Source organism: Haematobia irritans, chromosome 3 (assembly GCF_050003625.1).
Source record: "Haematobia irritans isolate KBUSLIRL chromosome 3, ASM5000362v1, whole genome shotgun sequence".
Lineage (NCBI taxonomy): Eukaryota > Metazoa > Arthropoda > Insecta > Diptera > Muscidae > Haematobia > Haematobia irritans.
The window spans coordinates 207,935,497-207,955,303 of record NC_134399.1 but is presented as its reverse complement, the minus strand read 5'-3'; positions in this window follow the sequence as shown (position 1 = coordinate 207,955,303).

The window sequence follows — 19,807 nt, the reverse complement described above, 5'->3', positions numbered from 1 at the left end:
ATTTTATTTCTATACAAAATTTTGTGAACATTTTTTGTTCTATGGAAAATTTTGTCAAAATTTTTTTTCTATAGAAAATTTTGTCAAAATTTTATTTCTATAGAAAATGTTGTCAAATTTTTTGCTCTTTGGAAAATTTTGTCAAAATTTTATTTCTATAGAAAATTTTTTTAAAATTTATTTCTATACAAAATTTTGTGAACATTGTTTGTTCTATGGAAAATTTTGTCAAAATTTTACTTCTATAAAAATTTTCTTAAAATTTTATTTCTATACAAAATTTTGTGAACATTTTTTATTCTATGGAAAATTTTGTCAAAATTTTATTTCTATAGAAAATTTTGTCGAAATTTTATTTCTATAGAAAATTTTTGTAAAATTTTTATTTCTGTAGAAAACTTTGTCAAAATTTTATTTCAACAGAATAATTTTCCAAAATTTTATTTCTATAGAAAATGTTGTCAAAATTTTATTTGTCAAAAATTTTTATCTATAGAAGTTTTTGTCACAATCTTATTTTGTCGAAATTTTATTTCTATAGAAAATTTTGTCACAATTTTATTGCTATAGAAAATTTTGTCAAAATTTTATTTCTATAGAAAATTTTGTCGAAATTTTATTTCTATAGAAAATTTTTGTAAAAATTTTATTTCTATAGCAAATTTTGTCAAAATGTTACTTCTATAAAAGATTTTGTCAAAAAAAAAAATAATATCTATAGAAATTTTTGTCAAAATCTTATTTTCTATAGAAAATTTTGTCAATATTTTATTGCTATAGAAAATTTTATCAAAATTTTCTATAGAACATTTTATCAAAATTTTATTTTTATAGAAAATTTTGTCAAAATTTTATTTCTATAGATATTGTACAAAATGTTTATTTCTGTAAAAAATTTTGCCAAAACTTTATTTCTATAGAACATTTTGTCAAAATTTTATTTCTATAGAAAATTTTGTCAAATTTTTTCTTCTATTGAAAATTTTGTCAAAATTTGATTCTATGGAAATTTTTGTCGAAATTTTATTTCTATAGAAAATTTTGTCATTATTTTATTTCTATAGAAAATTTTGTTCAACATTTTATTTCTATAGAAAATTTTGTTCAACATTTTTTTCTATAGAAAATTTTTGTAAAAATTTTATTTCTATAGAAAATTTTTGTAAAAATTTTATTTCTCTAGAAAAGTTTGTCAAAATTTTATTTCAACAGAATATTTTATAAAAAATGTATTTCTGTAGAAAATTTTGCCAAAATTTTATTTCTATAGAAAATTTTATCAACCTTTTACAACCTACGCTTATGGTCATATGAGGTTTTCTGTGCTATTACTAATTTCTTGAATATTTCGTTTCCTCGCTATTATAAATTTTCCGGCTTACTTTACTCCATATTTTATTTGAAATGAAAACAAGACATTAAAACTCATTTCTTACACCTTAGAAAATGTCTGTGGTTAATTGTAGACTTATTGGATATTGGATAAACAGCAGACGTTTTCACCTATACCCCATAACCCTAGCCGTATTTACTACAGTAAATAGACGTTTTTTTTTAAACCAACAGCGCTGAATGTTCTATTTCCTATGTCTAATGTCTTAAGTCATGGTAGAGAGAAAGAGAGAGAGAGAGTATGTGTGTTACCCACAAGAAACAAAACCACTATGACATTTATTTCTATATTTATTTGACCTAGCAAGTGTTTCCGACAAGCATTCTGACATCAATATGTGAAATGTGACCCAATATTATTTCCTATAAATTAGGCATCATATATTTTATTCGGTACCATTGTATCTGCAACTGAAATTGTGGACGGAGCCCTTTATTTTAATATAGAAAATAAAAAATAAGGGAAAAGAAGAATGGGAATGTCCAAGGGATTTGTTTTCACCCTTTTCGCGGTACTTCTTCAAGTATATTGGTGTAACTCGCAAACTCCACCAGCAGCAACACCGCCAGCAGCAACACCGCCAGCAGCAACACCGCCAGCAGCAACACCGCCAACAGCAACACCTCCAGCAACACCGCCAGCAACACCACCAGCAACACCACCACCGCCACCGCCACCGCCACCTCCACCCCCCCCACCACCTACACCTTCGCCACCACCTTCGACAGCGACGCCTACATCTCCCACAGCAACATCACCAACAACGGGAACGACTGCTTCGCCAACATTATCACCACCAGCAACATATACTTCGCCAACAGCTACTACCTTAACTCCAACTGGTACATTGACTCCAACGGGTACATATACTACCTCACCCACTACCATTACGTCAACAGTTCTTCCTCCTCCTCCTGCTACTGCTACTCCCACTAAACATGCATTTATAAAACAGTTTTTCAGTAAATTTAGTGGAGGTGCACCAGCACCAGCACCAGTGGTAAAAAAATAGATACAATAAAATGATGCATTAGACCATGTGAACTTTCAATGTGTACCAAAAATTCTGTATTTCTTTGACGCAATTGGGTGGAATTTCGTAGGTTTCCTTCCTATTGTGACATACGATGGTCATAATGGCAAAAGGGCTGAAGGGCGAAAACATAAAACAAAACAGGTATAGGGTTTATAATAACATTGTGATTTTCGATAGGTTTTAGATAATTCCAAGTCGATCTGCTGCTCGTTCGCCCAAAATTTAGTTTGGCGATTGTTTATTTATACTCAGTAAGTCTCAAAACATATGGATCGCAAACCACGCAAGAACGATAATTAAAATCCTTTGCCCTTTACGGCTACGATAGAACATGGATATGTTCTGAAGGGGTACCTAATTTCTCGCTGATATAAATATACAATACACCATGAAGAAGATTAGAAAATATTCCTCCAAGGCACTGTGAGGAACTTTAATTGCGGGAGTGATTCGTGGCCCAATAGCAGACGTTATTGCGTTATTGTCATTCCGTTCTGTAAAAGACATCGATATCTTGGTCTTGGACCCCATAAAGAATATATGTATTCTGGGTAGAGGTGTGCACGTGACACGAAATTGTCGTGACACACGAAAATTTTCGTGAATCGTGCGAGAGTCACGCTCATGACAACAGCGTGAGTGTGCGTGAGCGTGATTAACAAACAAAAATGTCGTACGTGAGCGTGATTCACGAAAATAATATCTTCGTGAGTGTGCGTGAGTAACGAATTACACTCACGAAAATATTCCTGCTCACCAACATAAATCGCTTAAGAGTTAAATTCAATTACAACTCTAGTGACACCTGGGACGTTAAGAGTTTAATAACAGCTTCGATTTTAATAATGCTCATGTTTTCAGACACTTCGGTAAGGTAAATTAATCATAAAATTATTCGTGAGTCACGTTATTTTTCGTGAGTCGCGACGTTTTCGTGCGTGAGTACAAATTTTCTTTTCGTGAGTGTGCGTGTGCGTGAGTCCTACCAAACAATATCGTGCGTGAGTAGGATTTTTCAGTCGTGAGTGTGCGTGAGTAAACTATTACTCACGTGCACACCTCTAATTCTGGGTCATGATAAAATTCTGATTTCATCTAGTGATGTTCGTCCGTCTGCCTGTCGGATAAAATCAAGCGCAATTCCGAACCAATCAAACTTTGTAAAAGTTTTCTTCGACTTGGTTACCTCTGGCAAGAATTATGTCGATAAAGCCATCACATGCTGCTCAAAAATAGCTCTGCCGTATTTTGGTCCATATCCGGTGTGGGGAAATGGGATGATCAACACGTTGGTATGTTTAGTGCCAAAATTCAACCTCTCCAATATGCCCCAAAAGTCCAATGGATTAAGATCCGGAGATTTTGGTGGCCATTGTGAGGTAGAAATGAAGCAAAGATCCACCTTTTTAAGTCATTCTTGGTTGACGCGTGTTAAGTGCAATAATTGTGAGTCCTTTTGGAATATCCATGGTGTGCGGTTGAAATGTTTGTCTACCCAGGGCTTCAATTAGAGTTGCTTTCCACGCCAGGTATACCGCTCAAAGAAAATCCTCCTTTGATGTGGCATACATTTTGGACAGTGAAAAATAGCAATGAACGTATTTTTAACCTTTTATATTAGTCAACAAGTAAGAAAAGTCTAAAGTCGGGCGGGGCCGACTATATTATACCCTGCACCACTTTGTAGATCTAAATTTGGGAAACATTTAAATCTGAAGCAATTTTAAGGAAACTTCGCAAAAGTTTATTTATGATTTATCGCCCGATATATATGTATTAGAAGTTTAGGAAAATTAGAGTAATGTTTACAACTTTTCGACTAAGCAGTGGCGATTTTACATGGAAAATGTTGGTATTTTGACCATTTTTGTCGAAATCAGAAAAACATATATATGGGAGCTATATCTAAATCTGAACCGATTTCAACCAAATTTGGCACGCATAACTACAATGCTAATTCTACTCCCTGTGCAAAATTTCAACTAAATCGGTGGTAAAAATTGGCCTCTGTAGTCATATGAGTGTAAATCGGGCGAAAGCTATATATAGGAGATATATCTAAATCTGAACCGATTTCAACCAAATTTAGCACGCATAGCTACAATCCTTTTTCTACTCTCTGTGCAAAATTTCAACTAAATCGGAGCCAAAAATTGGCCTCTGTGGTCATATGAGTGTAAATCGGCCGAAAGCTATATATGGGAGCTATATCTAAATCTGAACCGATTTCAACCAAATTTGGAACGCATAGCTACAATGCTAATTCTACTCCCTGTGCAAAATTTCAACTAAATCGGAGCAAAAAATTGGCTTCTGCGGTCATATTAGTGTAAATCGGGCGAAAGCTATATATGGGAGCTATATCTAAATCTGAACGGATTTCAACCAAATTTGGAACGCATAGCTGCAATGCTAATTCTACTCCCTGTGCAAAATTTCAACTAAATCGGAGCAAAAAATTGGCCTCTGTGGTCATATTAGTGTATATCGGGCGAAAGCTATATATGGGAGCTATATCTAAATCTGAACCGATTTCAACCAAATTTAGAACGCATAGCTACAATGCTGATTCTACTCCCTGTGCAAAATTTCAAGCAAATTGGGGTAAAACTCTGGCTTCTGGGACCGTATTAGTCCATATCGGGCGAATGATATATATGGGAGCTATATCTAAATCTGAACCGATTTCAATAAAATTTGGCACACTTGAATATAGTGTTATTTGTTCTTCTTGTGCAAAATGTTAAGCAAATCAGGGTAAAATTCTAGCTTCTGGGGCCATATAAGTCCACATCAGGCGAAAGATATATATGGGAGCTATATCTAAATCTGAACCGATTTCTTCCAAAATCAACCTACTTGAGTCAAATTTGAAGTCGATTGGGCTAAAACTGCGACCTAGATTTTGATTACAAAGATGTGTTCACGGACAGACGGACAGACCCTGCGCCACACTGTGGAACAAGGTATTATAAGTTAGTGCATATGTTTGCAACACCCAGAAGGAGACGAGATAGACATATGGCGTCTTTGGCAAAAATGCTCAGGGTGGGCTCCTGAGTCGATATAGCCATGTCCGTCTGTCCGTGAACACATTTTTGTAATCAAAGTCTAGGTCGCAGTTTTAGCCCAATCGACTTCAAATTTGGCTCAAGTAGGTTGATTTTGGAAGAAATCGGTTCAGATTTAGATATAGCTCCCATATATATCATTCGCCCGATATGGACTTATATGGCCCCAGAAGCCAGAATTTCACCCTGATTTGCTTAAAATTTTGCACAAAAAGAACAATTAGTACTATAGTCAAGTGTGCCAAATTTTATTGACATCGGTTCAGATTTAGATATATCTCCCATATATAGCTTTCGCCCGATTTACACTCATATGACCACAGAGGCTAATTTTTAACTCCGATTTAGTTGAAATTTTGCACAGGGAGTAGAATTAGTATTGTAGCTATGCGTGCCAAATTTGGTTGACATCGGTTCAGATTTAGATATAGCTCCCATATATAGCTTTCGCCCGATTTACACTCATATGACCACAGGGGCCAATTTTTTGCTCCGATTTAGTTGAAATTTAGCACAGGGAGTAGAATTAGCATTGTAGCTATGCGTGCCTAATTTGGTTGAAATCGGTTCAGATTTAGATATATCTCCCATATATAGCTTTCGCCCAATTTACACTCATATGACCACAGAGGCCAATTTTTACCTCTGATTTAGTTGAAATTTTGCACAGAGAGTAGAATTAGCATTGTAGCTATGCGTGCCAAATTTGGTTGACAGCGGTTCAGATTTAGATATATCTCCCATATATAGCTTTCGCCCGATTTACACTCATATGACCACAGAGGCCAATTTTTAACTCCGATTTAGTTGAAATTTTGCACAGGGAGTAGAATTAGCATTGTAGCTATGCGTGCCAAATTTGGTTGACAGCGGTTCAGATTTAGATATAGCTCCCATATATATGTTTTTCTGATTTCGACCAAAATGGTCAAAATATCAACATTTTCCTTGTAAAATCGCCACTGCTTAGTCGAAAAGTTGTAAAAATAACTGTAACTTCCTAAATTTCTAATACATATATATATCGAGCGATAAATCATAAATAAACTTATGCGAAGTTTCCTTAAGATTGCTTCAGATTTAAATGTTTCCCATATTTCTTAAATTTTGAGTCTATAGGTTTTGTAGAATTCTATCTAATTCTATCCAGATCGAGTTATATTTAAATGTATGTATTTGGGACAAACCTTTATATATAGCCCCCAACACATTTGGTATCGAAAATTTAAATGTATAAAGTGGTGCATGGTATAATATAGTCGGCCCCGCCCGACTTTGGACTTTCCTTGCTTGTTATTTATGAGTATAAGATTCGCCATGGCCGAACTTTCGGCTGTATATACTTGTTATACCAAACACCATATAATGGTGATGGGATATATCGTTTCAGGTTTTGATATTGACCCCATATAAACAAACCCCCTATTTGGAGTCTTGAGCATAACCGATTTGCCTGAAATTGAAAATCTAGAACTATTTTAGGTCCACAAAGAGGAGTGTCGAGCACGGTGTATATTGGTCCGTGTGTTGATATAGCCCCATATAAACCGATTTCCCAATTTGGCTAAAATTCAAAACGTATAGGTAGTTTAGATCTACAAAGAGGTGTACTGAATATGGTGTATATCGTATTCATGTATTGATATAGTCCGCATATAGAGCGATCTCCTGACTTGACTTGCGCTTTTAGACTCCGCATTATTATCATATTTTCCTGAAATTGGAAATATGGAGGTATTTTAGGTGCATAAAGACCAATGTTGGTTTTTGTCGATTAGCGTTTTGGTAAAGCCCATATACAAACCAATCTCTTGACATGACTTCCTGGGCTACAAGACACCGCAATTTTTCCCCAATTTGTCTCAATTTCGAAATCTGGATGTATTTTCGGTTCACTAAAACATGTGGTGAATTTGGTTTATATCGGTCTTTATTGTGACCGACCGACGGGTCGGAGGAATAGAAGGTGCACTGACGGTTCAAACTGCCGCAATAACGTCTGCTATTGGGCCACATATCACACTTGCAATTAAAGTTCCTCACTGTGCCTTGGAGGAAAGTTTTCTAAACTTCGAGAAATTAGGTACCCCTTCAGGGCAAAGGATTTTAAAAATCGTCCTTGCGTGGTTTGCTATCCATTTAGTTTAACTTAGTGTAAATAAACAATCGCCAAACTAAATGTTGGGCGAACGAGCAGCAGATCGACTTGGAATTATCTAAAACCTATTCGAAAAATTCGAAAAATCACAATGTTATTATAAACCCTATACATGTTTTGTTTTATGTTTTCCCCCTTCAGCCCTTTTGCCAGTATGACCATCGTGTGTATCAATAGGAAGGAAACCTACGAAATTCCACCCAATTGCGTCAAAGAAATACAGAATTTTTGGTACACATTGAAAGTTCACATGGTCTAATGCATCATTTTATTGTATCTATTTTTTTACCACTGGTGCTGGTGCCGGTGTTTTAGTTGCACCTCCACTAAATTTACTGAAAAACTGTTTTATAAATGCATGTTTAGTGGGAGTAGCAGTGGCAGGAGGAGGAGGAAGAACTGTTGACGTAATGGTAGTGGGTGAGGTAGTATATGTACCCGTTGGAGTCAATGTACCAGTTGGAGTTAAGGTAGTAGCTGTTGGCGAAGTATATGTTGCTGGTGGTGATAATGTTGGCGAAGCAGTCGTTCCCGTTGTTGGTGATGTTACTGTAGGAGATGTAGGCGTCGCTGTCGAAGGTGGTGGCGAAGGTGATGGTGGTGGTGGTGGTGGAGGAGGTGGTGGTGGTGGTGGTGTTGCTGGTGGTGTTGCTGTCGGTGTTGCTGGAGGTGTTGCTGGAGGTGTTGCTGTTGGCGGTGTTGCTGCTGGCGGTGTTGCTGCTGGCGGTGTTGCTGCTGGAGGTGTTGCTGCTGGTGGAGTTTGCGAGTTACACCAATATACTTGAAGAAGTACCGCGAAAAGGACTAACACAAATCCCTTGGACATTTTTCTCTTTATTCCTTTAGTTCGCTATATAATTGATAGACCCCGTCTGCAACTTCAGCTCTAGATAGAATGATGCATAATAGAAACTATGATGCATCATTTATAAGAAACAAAATGAGGTCAAATTTCATGTGTTAGCCAGAATGTTTTGTGGGAAACACTTGCTGGGTCAAGTAAACACAGAAGGTACATCACAGAACCATTGTGGTTCTGTGATGTACCTAAGAATGGGAGACCTTAGAAATGTTCTATTTACACTCGCAGTGCTACAGTGTTTCTAAGCTCAAAGCCATTGCGTAGGCTTATACAAATATGTGGTAATTGATTCACAAATAAGAGGTGTTCACGCCGGTCAAATTTATTTCAAATGCCCTCCAATTATAATACAATTCCTATAAACAGGGTGGCTGATGTGTAATGCAAAAAATAAAGCGTTACAGAGTTGTTTTTTTTTTAATAAATTTTTTCATCAAAAGCAAAAAATTAGAAATAGTTTCGATTTCTTCAGCGTGGCTACCTCTGGCAAGAACTATGACCTCTATACCGTCGATAAAGTCATCACATGCTGCTCACAAATAACTCTGACGTGTTTTAGTTCATTACCGGCGTTGATATGTTTAGTGGCAAAATTCAACCTCTCAAATATTCCCCAAAGTCCAACGGTTTGAGATCCGGAGATTTTGGTGCCCATTGTGGGATGGAAATGGAGCGAAGGAGCCACTTAACAAGCGTCAACCACGGTTGACACGTTTTTAGTGCAATGATTGTAAGTCATCTTGGAATAACCATGGTATGCGGTTGAAATGTTTGTCTGCCCAGAAATAAAATTGTGATAAAATTTTCTATAGAAATAAAATTTTAACAAAACTTTATACAGAAATAGAATTTTCCATAGGAATAACATTTTGTTAAAATTTTCTATAGAAATAAAATTTTTTAAAAATTTCTATAGAAATAAAATTTTAAAAAAATTTCTATAGAAATAAAATTTTGTCAAAAATGTCTATAGAAATAAAATTTTGACAAAATTTTCTATAGAAATAAAATTTGGCAAAATTTTCTATAGAAACAAAATTATGACAATATTTGCTGCTATAGAAATAAACTTTTGACAAAACTTTCTATAGAAAGAAATTTTTGACAAAATCTTTTATAGAAATGAAATTATGACAAAATTTTCTATAGAAATAAGATTTCGTCAAAAATTTATATAGAAACAAAATTTTGTCAAAAATTTCTATAGAAATAAAATTTTGACAAAATGTTCTATAGAAACAAAATTTTGTCAAAAATTTCTATAGAAATAAAATTTTGACAAAATTTTCTAGAGAAACAAAATTCTGACAAAAATTTCTATAGAAATAAAATTTTGACAAAATTTTCTATAGAAATAAAATTTTGAAAAAATTCTCTAAAGAAATAAAATTTCCATACGAATAAAATTTTGACAAAAATTTCTAGAGAAATAAAATGTTGATAAAATTTTCTATAAAAATAAAACTTTGACAAAATTTTGTATAGAAACACAATTGTGACAAATTTTTCTATAGTAATAAAATTTTGGCAAATTTTTCTATAGAAATAAACTTTTGAAAAATTTTTCTACAGAAATAAAATTTTGACACAATTCTTTATAAACACCCAAAAAGTAATGGGTGCGCAAATTACTAATCCGACAAAATTTTCTATAGAAATAAAATTTTGAAAAAATTCTCTAAAGAAATAAAATAAAATTTTGAAAAAATTCTCTAAAGAAATAAAATTTTGAAAAAATTCTCTAAAGAAATAAAATTTGAAAAAATTCTCTAAAGAAATAAAATTTCCACAGGAATAAAATTTTGACAAAATTTTCTATAGAAATAAAATTTTGAGAAAAATTTGTATAAAAATAAAACTTTGACAAAATTTTGTATAGAAATACAATTTTGACAAAATTTTCTATAGTAATAAAATTTTGGCAAAATTTTCTATAGAAATAAACTTTTGAAAAATATTTCTACAGAAATAAAATTTTGACACAATTCTTTATAAACACTCAAAAAGTAATGGGTGCGCAAATTACTAATCCGATAAAATTTTCTATAGAAATAAAATTTTGAAAAAATTCTCTAAAGAAATAAAATTTTGAAAAAATTCTCTAAAGAAATACAATTTTGAAAAAAATCTCTAAAGAAATAAAATTTCCATAGGAATAAAATTTTGACAAAATTTTCTATAGAAATAAAATTTTGAGAAAATTTTCTATAAAAATAAAACTTTGACAAAATTTTGTATAGAAATACAATTTTGACAAAATTTTCTATAGTAATAAAATTTTGTAAAATTTTCTATAGAAATAAACTTTTAAAAAATATTTCTACAGAAATAAAATTTTGACACAATTCTTTATAAACACTCAAAAAGTAATGGGTGCGCAAATTACTAATCCGATAAAATTTTCTATAGAAATAAAATTTTGAAAAAATTCTCTAAAGAAATAAAATTTTGAAAAAATTCTCTAAAGAAATAAAATTTTCACAGGAATAAAATTTTGACAAAATTTTCTATAGAAATAAAATTTTGAAAAAATTTTCTATAAAAATAAAACTTTGACAAAATTTTGTATAGAAATACAATTTTGACAAAATTTTCTATATTAATAAAATTTTGGCAAAATTTTCTATAGAAATAAACTTTTGAAAAAATTTTCTACAGAAATAAAATTTTGACACAATTCTTTATAAACACTTAAAAAGTAATGGGTGCGCAAATTACTAATCCGACAAAATTTTCTATAGAAATAAAATTTTGAAAAAATTCTCAAAAGAAATAAAATTTCCACAGGAATAAAATTTTGACAAAATTTTCTATAGAAATAAAATTTTGAAAAAATTTTCTAAAGAAATAAAATTTTCCATAGGAATAAAATTTTGACAAAAATTTCTATACAAATAAAATGTTGACAACATTTTCTATAGAAATAAAATTTTTCGTTTTGTTTTGTTATTGTTGGTTTTGTACTTTAATCATTGTTGTTTTTTTGATTTCAGCTTAAAACCATGCATTGACTAAACTACAAGTGTAGCTTAACCAACAGAGGAAAAGAATGTTTGTCAAATTTATTTGGGCAAAGCGCTATAGGCTGCAAGATGGTTGAATGGACGCACGTTTCGGAATTACCACATTCATCATTAGCATCCTCTACTTGCAGCAAAACTATCAACCAATTATCAGAATAAATTCAGGCAGTTCATTAAACCCAACAATGAACCACACTTGAACCTTACGAAAAAAGGTTCTACATTGATAGCCGGCTTATGCCGAAATAAATTCGTACAAACATATCTCTTTTCCTTTGTCACGGTAAAATCATCAATTTGAGTGCAGTTGGCTGGGTTTATTATGAGCGTGCTTCCTCTTTTTTCATTCGTTTTGTTTTGTTATTGTTGGTTTTTTTTCTTTAATCATTGTTGTTGTTTTTGATTTCCGCTTAAAACCATGCATTGACTAAACTACAAGTGTAGCATAACCAACAGAGGACAAGAAATAAAGTTTTGACAAAATTTTCTATAGAAACAAAATTCTGACAAAAATTTCTATAGAAATAAAATTTTGACAAAAGTTTCTACAGAAATAAAATTTTGAAAAAATTTTCTAAAGAAATAAAATTTTCCATAGAAATAAGATTTTGACAAAAATTTCTATAGAAATAAAACGTTGACAAAATTTTCTATAGAAATAAAATTTTGACAAAATTTTCTAAAGAAATTAAATTTTCCAAAGGAATACAATTTTGGAAAAAAGTCTATTGAAGTAAATTTTTGACAAAATTTTTTATAAAAATGAAATTCTGACGAAATTTTTAGTGGAAATACAATTTTGACAAAATTTTCTGCAGAAATAAAATTTTGACAAAATTTTATATAGAATTAATTTTGATAAATTTTGACAAAATTTTCTATAGAAATAAAATTTTAACAAAATATTGCATAGAAATAAAATTTTGACAAAATTTTCTACAGAAATAAATTTTTGACAAATTTTTTATAGAAATGAAATTCTGACAAATTCTTCTATGGAAACAAAATTTTGTCAAAGATTTCTATGGAAATAAAATTTTTAAAATATTTTATAAGGAAACAAAATTTTGATAAAATTTTCTATAGAAACAAAATTCTGACAAAAATTTCTATAGAGATAAAATGTTGACAAAATTTTCTATAGAAATAAAATTTTGACAAAATTTTCTATAGAAATAAAATTTTGAGAAAAATTTCTAAAGAAATAAAATTTTCCATAGGAATAAAATTTTGACAAAATTTTCTATAGAAATAAATTTTTGACAAAAATTTTTATAGAAATGAAATTCTGACAAAATTTTCTGTGGAAATACAATTTGGACAACATTTTCTGTAGAAATAAAATGTTGACAAAATTGTCTATAGAAATAAATGTTTGACAAATTTTTTATAGAAATGAAATTCTGACAAATTCTTCTATGGAAATAAAATTTTTGAAAAATTTTCTATAGAAACAAAATTTTGATAAAATTTTCTGTAGAAACAAAATTCGGACAAAATTGTCTATAGAAACAAAATTTTGTCAAAAATTTCTATAGAAATAAAATTTTGACGAAAGTTTCTATAGAAATACAATTTGGCAAATGGTGCTCTGGAGCCAATTTTATACCCTTTAGCACTACTGTGGTACAGGGTATGTAACGCCAAGAAGGAGTCGTCATAGACACATCTTTTAGTATACCGATCGTCTTAGAATTAAATTCTAAGTCGATTTAGCGATGTTCGTCTGTCTGTTGATGTATTTTTGTGTGTAAAGTTCAGCTCGCAGTTTTAGTCGGATCGTCTTCAAATTGTGCATACAGTTCGTTTTCGGCTCAAAGACGATCGCTATTGATTTTGAAAAAAAAAACAGTTCAGATTTCGATATAGTAGCTGCGATATATATTTATAACCGATCTGATCACAAATGACGTATTTAAATATCGATCTTCTTTAAATTTCGTATATTAAAAAAATTTTTTTTGTGTGTATGCATACTGAATTTGAGTGAAATCGGTTGAGATTGTGATGTAGCTTCCATATATATTTTTCGTCCGATATGCACTTAGAATCAACATTCTTGCTATGAATATATCACCCATGTTCGAAGAACAAAATGTTACTTTTTCGTGGAAAATATGTAGCATGTTTGTCGAAACCATGTTCTTTTCTCGGAAATTATGTATCTGATTTTGGAAATCATATTATGTTTGACGGGAAAAGAATATGTCAAAATTTTATTTCTACAGAAAATTTTGTCAAAGTTTTTTTTTCTATAGAAAATTTTGTCAAAATTTTTGTTTCAAAAAAAAAAATTTGGCAAAATTTTATTTTGGTAGAAAAGTTTGCAAAATTTTACTTCCAAAGGAAATTTTCTCAAAAATTTTATTTCTATTAAAAAATTTCGTCAACATTTTATTTCGATAGAAAATTTTGTCAACATTTTTTTTCTATAGAAAATTATGTCAAAATTTTATTTCTGCCGAAAATTTGGTCAATTTTTTATAGAAAATATTGTCAAAATTTTTGTTTCTATAAAAAAATTTGGCAAAATTTTATTTCGGTAGAAAATTTTGTCAAAATTTAATCTCTTGCAATTTCTATCTTGGAACTTTGGTTGAAATGTGGCGAAAAGTACTTTTGCGCTCAAAAAAATCTTTTTTTGTACTTTCTTAAAAATTGTATTTTCCAGCCCTATTTTATTTTGCAATTATACAAATACTTTTGCCCCTCTTATTGAAGCATGCGAAATGAAGAAGAATTGTTTTTTTAGCTTAATGCAAAACTAATTTCATCAGACCTATGACAAGTGTAAATTTGATGTAAATCGGTGATGTTATTTTCTTTATAAAATGGTCTAACACATGTTGGATCACTTTTTTCGTACCCTTTGAAAATTCTCAGTAATAATCTGGGTGGAGGATATAATAAGTAACATTTACATACCCTGCTTTCACCAAATCGAAATAAAGCATCAAAGCATATAAAAATAATTTATTTTATTTATGAAGAAATATATTTTGATAAATTAATGCTCCATCCTTAAAGTATGCAAACATTTCAATTGGAATTACACCTAGACCTCGCTTTGCGTTGTTTCGAAGTTGCGTCGCCGCTGAATTAGGACTAGTTTTCACTTTGCGTCGTTAGATTTTGGAAGTTGCGTTGTTATCGTTATTATCTATCTCCAATCTTTGCATGGTTTGCCATAGAAACTCATAATTCTCTTTTCGTGGATTCAGTTTGCGTCGTGTTTTTTGGAACGTATCTGCGACGCAAAGCGAGGTTTAGGTGTACACAAATATGTTTGACCCCAGGGATGGAAAGTTAAATTTTTAAGAAAGTACCAAAAAGGTATTTTTTGTGAGCGAAAAAGAACTTTTCACACAATTTCAATAAAAACTCCATTGGAATATTATTGTGAAGAGATCCTTTACACTGAATTTTAAAGAAAGGAAATTTTTGTTTGTCAACTTCTCAATTTTAAATATTTTTTTTAGTTTTACAAATTTTTTATTGATAACTAATAAAAAATAAAATTATCTATAGAAATAAAATTTTGAGAAAATCTTCTATAGAAATAAAATATTGACAAAATTTTCTATAGAAATAAAATTTTGACAAAATTTTCTATAGAAATAAACTCTTGACAAAATTTTCTATAAAAAAAAATTTTACAGAATTTTCTATTGAAATAACATTTTGACAAATTTTCCAAAAGAAAAAAATGTTGACAAATTTCTACAGAAATAAAAGTTGGAAAAAATTTTCTATAGAAATAAAATTTTGATAAAATTTTCTATAGAAATAAAATTTTGACAAAATTTTCTAATCAAATAAAATGTTGGTAAAATTTTCTATAGAAATAAAATTTTGACAAAATTTTCTATAGAAATAAAATTTTGCAAAATTTTCTATAGAAACAAAATTTTGACACATTTTTCAATAGAAATAAAATTTTGGAAAAATTTTCTATAAAAATAAAATTTTGACAATATTTTCTATAGAAATAAAATTTTCCATAAAAATAAAATTTTGAGAAAATTTTCTAGGGAAAAAAATTTTTACAAAATTTTCTATTGAAATAAGATTTTGATAAAATTTTCTATAGAAATAAAATTTTGATAAAATTATATAAAAAATCCATTTATGACAAAATTTTCTATAGAAACAAATTTTCCAAGAGAAAACAAATGTTGACAAATTTCTACAGAAATAAAAGTTGGACAAAATTTTCCAAAAAAAAAAATGTTGACAAATTTTCTATAGAAATACAATCTTGACAAAATTCTACAGAAATAAAATTTTGACAAGATTTTCTATAGAAATTAAATTTTTACAAAATTTTCTATAGAAATAAAATGTTGATAAATTTTTCAATAGAAATAAAATTAAATGTTGACAAAATTTTCTATAGAAATAAAATTTTGACAAAATTTTGCAAAATTTTCTATAGAAATAAAAGTTTGACAAAATTTTCTATAGAAATAAAAGTTTGACAAAATTTTATATAGAAATAAAATTTTGACAAAATTTTCTATAGAAATAAAATTTTGACAAAATTTTCTATAGAAATAAAATTTGGCAAATTTTTCAATAGAAATAAAATTTTGACAACATTTTCTATAGAAATAAAATTTTGACAAAATTTTCTATAGAAATAAAATTTTCGATAAAAATAAAATTTTGACAAAATTTTCTATAGAAAAAAAAATTTACAAAATTTTCTATTGAAATAAGATTTTGGTAAAATTTTCTATAGAAATACAATTTTGATAAAATTACATAAAAAATAAAATTATGACAAAATTTTCTATAGAAAAAAATTGACAAATTTTCCAAAAGAAAAAAATTCTGACAAATTTCTACAGAAATAAATTTAGACAAAATTTTCCAAAAGAAAAAAAATGTTGACGAATTTCTACAGAAATATAAGTTTGACAAAATTTTCTATAGAAATAAAATTTTGACAAAATTTTATATAGAAATAAAATTTTGACAAAACTTTCTGAAGAACTAATTTTTTGCAAAATAATATTTATACCTTGCGCCACACTGTGGAACAGGGTATTATAAGTTAGTGCATATGTTTGTAACACCCAGAAGGAGGAGAGATAGACACATGGTGTCTTTGGCAATAATGCTCAGGGTGGGTCCCTGAGTCGATATAACCATGTCCGTCTGTCCGTCCGTCCGTCTGTCTGTGAACACATTTTTGTGATCAAAGTCTAGGTCGTAATTTAAGTCCAATCGCCTTCAAATTTGGCACATGTTCCTAATTTGGGTCAGACTAGAACCCTATTGATTTTGGAAGAAATCGGTTCAGATTTAGATATAGCTCCCATATATATCTTTCGCCCGATATGCACTAATATGGACCCAGCAGCCAGAGTTTTGTACCGATGTGCTTGAAATATTTTACAAACATAACACTTAGTCGTATAGTCAAGTGTGGAACATTTGATTGAAATCGGTGCAGATTTAGATATAGCTCCCATATATATCTTTCGCCCGATATGGACTTATATAGCCCCAGAAGCCAGATTTTTGGCCGAATTTGGTTGAAATTTTGCACTAGGAGTACAATTAGTAGTATAGTCAAGTGTGCAAAATTTGATTGAAATCGGTTCTGATTTAGATATAGCTCCCATATTTATCTTTCGCCCGATATGCACTTATATGGACCCAGAAGCCAGAGTTTTATTCCGATTAGCTTGAAATTTTGCACAAGGAGTACAATTGGTAGTATAGTCATGTGTGCCAAATTTGATTGAAATCGGTTCAGATTTAGATATAGCTTTCATATATATTTTTCGCCCGATATGGACTTATATGGCCCCAGAAGCCAGAGTTTTGGCCCAATTTGGTTGAAATTTTGCACTAGGAGTACAATTAGTAATATAGTCATGTGTGCCAAATTTGATTGAAATCGGTTCAGATTTAGATATAGCTCCCATATATATGTTTTTCTGATTTCGACGAAAATGGTCAAAATACCAACATTTTCCTTGTAAAATCGCCACAGTCGATTTTTGTAAAAAAGTTGTAAAAATGAATCTAATTTTCCTAAACTTCTAATACATATATATCGAGCGACAAATCATAAATAAACTTATGCGAAGTTTCCTTAAAATTGCTTCAGATTTAAATGTTTCCCATATTTTTTTAATAAAATTGTGTTCCACCCTAGTGCATTAGCCAACTTAAATTTTGAGTCTATAGATTTTGTAAAAGTCTATCAAATGCTGTCCAAATCGAGTGATATTTAAATGTATGTATTTGGGACAAACGTTTTTATATAGCCCCCAACACATTTGACGGATGTGATATGGTATCGAAAATTGAGATCTACAATGTGGTGCAGGGTATAATATAGTTGGCCCCGCCCGACTTTAGACTTTCCATACTTGTTTTTGATAAGATTTGCTCCAAATGTTCGTAGATTATTTTTGTCTCAACGTGACTGTACGTGATCGATAACTTCTTATCTAGAAGTGTTCGTGTTAAAATATTTTGCAAAACTATTATACCATAAATCTGATATCAGCTCAAAACTGTATATACGAAAGGTACTAAATCATTCGCGGGGGTACCACGGGCTTTGAAAAAAGTACTGTAGTACAGCATTTTCCATTCCTGTTTGACCCTCTTATTTTGGTGGATTAAAGGGTGATACGGTCAAAATTTGGTCAAGGGAAAACGCGTTTAAATCGGTGAAATCGTTTATTTAAAAAATCAAATTAAATTTCTTTTTCAAGTTCAATTAGTATAAAATTCAGGAAAAATATTCAGTTAGGCTTTCGCTTTTCAAATCCGAATTGCCGGGCCCACGCTTGACACCTGCCATCAGATTTTGTACAGCCACCTTGTCCACCTTCTTCGCCGCAGAAAGCCAGTTTGCCTTGAACTGCTGCTCGTCCTTTGCAGTTTTTAGTCTTCTTTAGGTTCCGCTTGACAATAGCCCAGTATTTCTCAATTGGACGGAGCTCTGGCGTATTGGGACCGTTCTTGTCCTTGGGAACCACCTGCACGTTGTTGGCGGCGTACCACTCCATGGCCTTTTTACCGTAATGGCAAGATGCCAAATCCGGCCAAAACAGTACGGAACAACCGTGTTTCTTCAGGAAAGGCAGCATAGGTTTATTCAAACACTCTTTCACGTAAATTTCTTGGTTGACAGTCCCGGAAGCTATGAAAATGCTGCTTTTCAAGCCACAGGTACAGATGGCTTGTGAAGTTTCGTTGTGAACTTTGACAGTTTTACGTGCTTGAAAATATCTGATACCTTTCCCCTTCCTTTTGCCGTATAAAACTCCTGTCCCGGAAGCTGCTTGTAGTCGGCTTTGACGTAGGTTTCGTCGTCCATTACCACGCAGTCAAACTTCGTCATCATCGTCGTGTACAGCCTCCGGGATCGCGCTTTGGCCGTCGTATTTTGTTTATCATCGCGATTTGGAGTCACTACCTTCTTGTAAGTCGATAGTTCGGCTCGTTTTTTCGCTCGATGCACGGTTGTAGACGATACACCCAGCTTATTTGCGGCATCTCGGAGAGAGAGGTTAGGGTTTCGCTTGAAACTACCGGCAACTCTCTTTGTCGTCTCAGCGGCTTCCGGTTTTCGATTCCCCCCGATCCAGACTTCCTGACTGTCGACAAACGTTCCCCAAACACTTTAATTACATTTGTAACGGTTGATTTGTCAACTTTTAGCGATTTTACCAGCTTTGCGTGCGAGTAGTTCGGATTTTCCCGATGCGCGAGCAAAATTTTGATACGCTGCTCTTCTTGCTTGGACGGCATTTTGACAACTGAAGAGTGAATTCCAAAATCAAAATAGGAGCAACATTCTACACACACACACCTTCAAAATGAGGGGTGTTCAGGTTTTTTAAATGCAAAATTGAAAGAAATACGTCAAGTTTATATTGACCAAATTTTGACCGTATCACCCTTTATAAAGTGTAACCCTCTACGAAATGATAAGAAATTTGGCGTTTTAGCTTAACCCAAGCATAATTTGTAAAAAAACATGTGAATAACATAAAACTAATGTAGATGGCTGTAACTCGGTGTTATTTTTTTATTATTAGAAAGTGTCCATCCCTTCATATGCCAAGCATGCCTCTTTTTTTGATAGAGGATATTCGAAATAAACCATTAAACATAAACAAACACATAATTTATTTTATTTATAAAAAAATATATTTCGAAAAATTTATAGTCGTTTATTATTTGATTCGATAGACGGTTTTTCTATTTATACATACATGGTTAATAATTAAAAA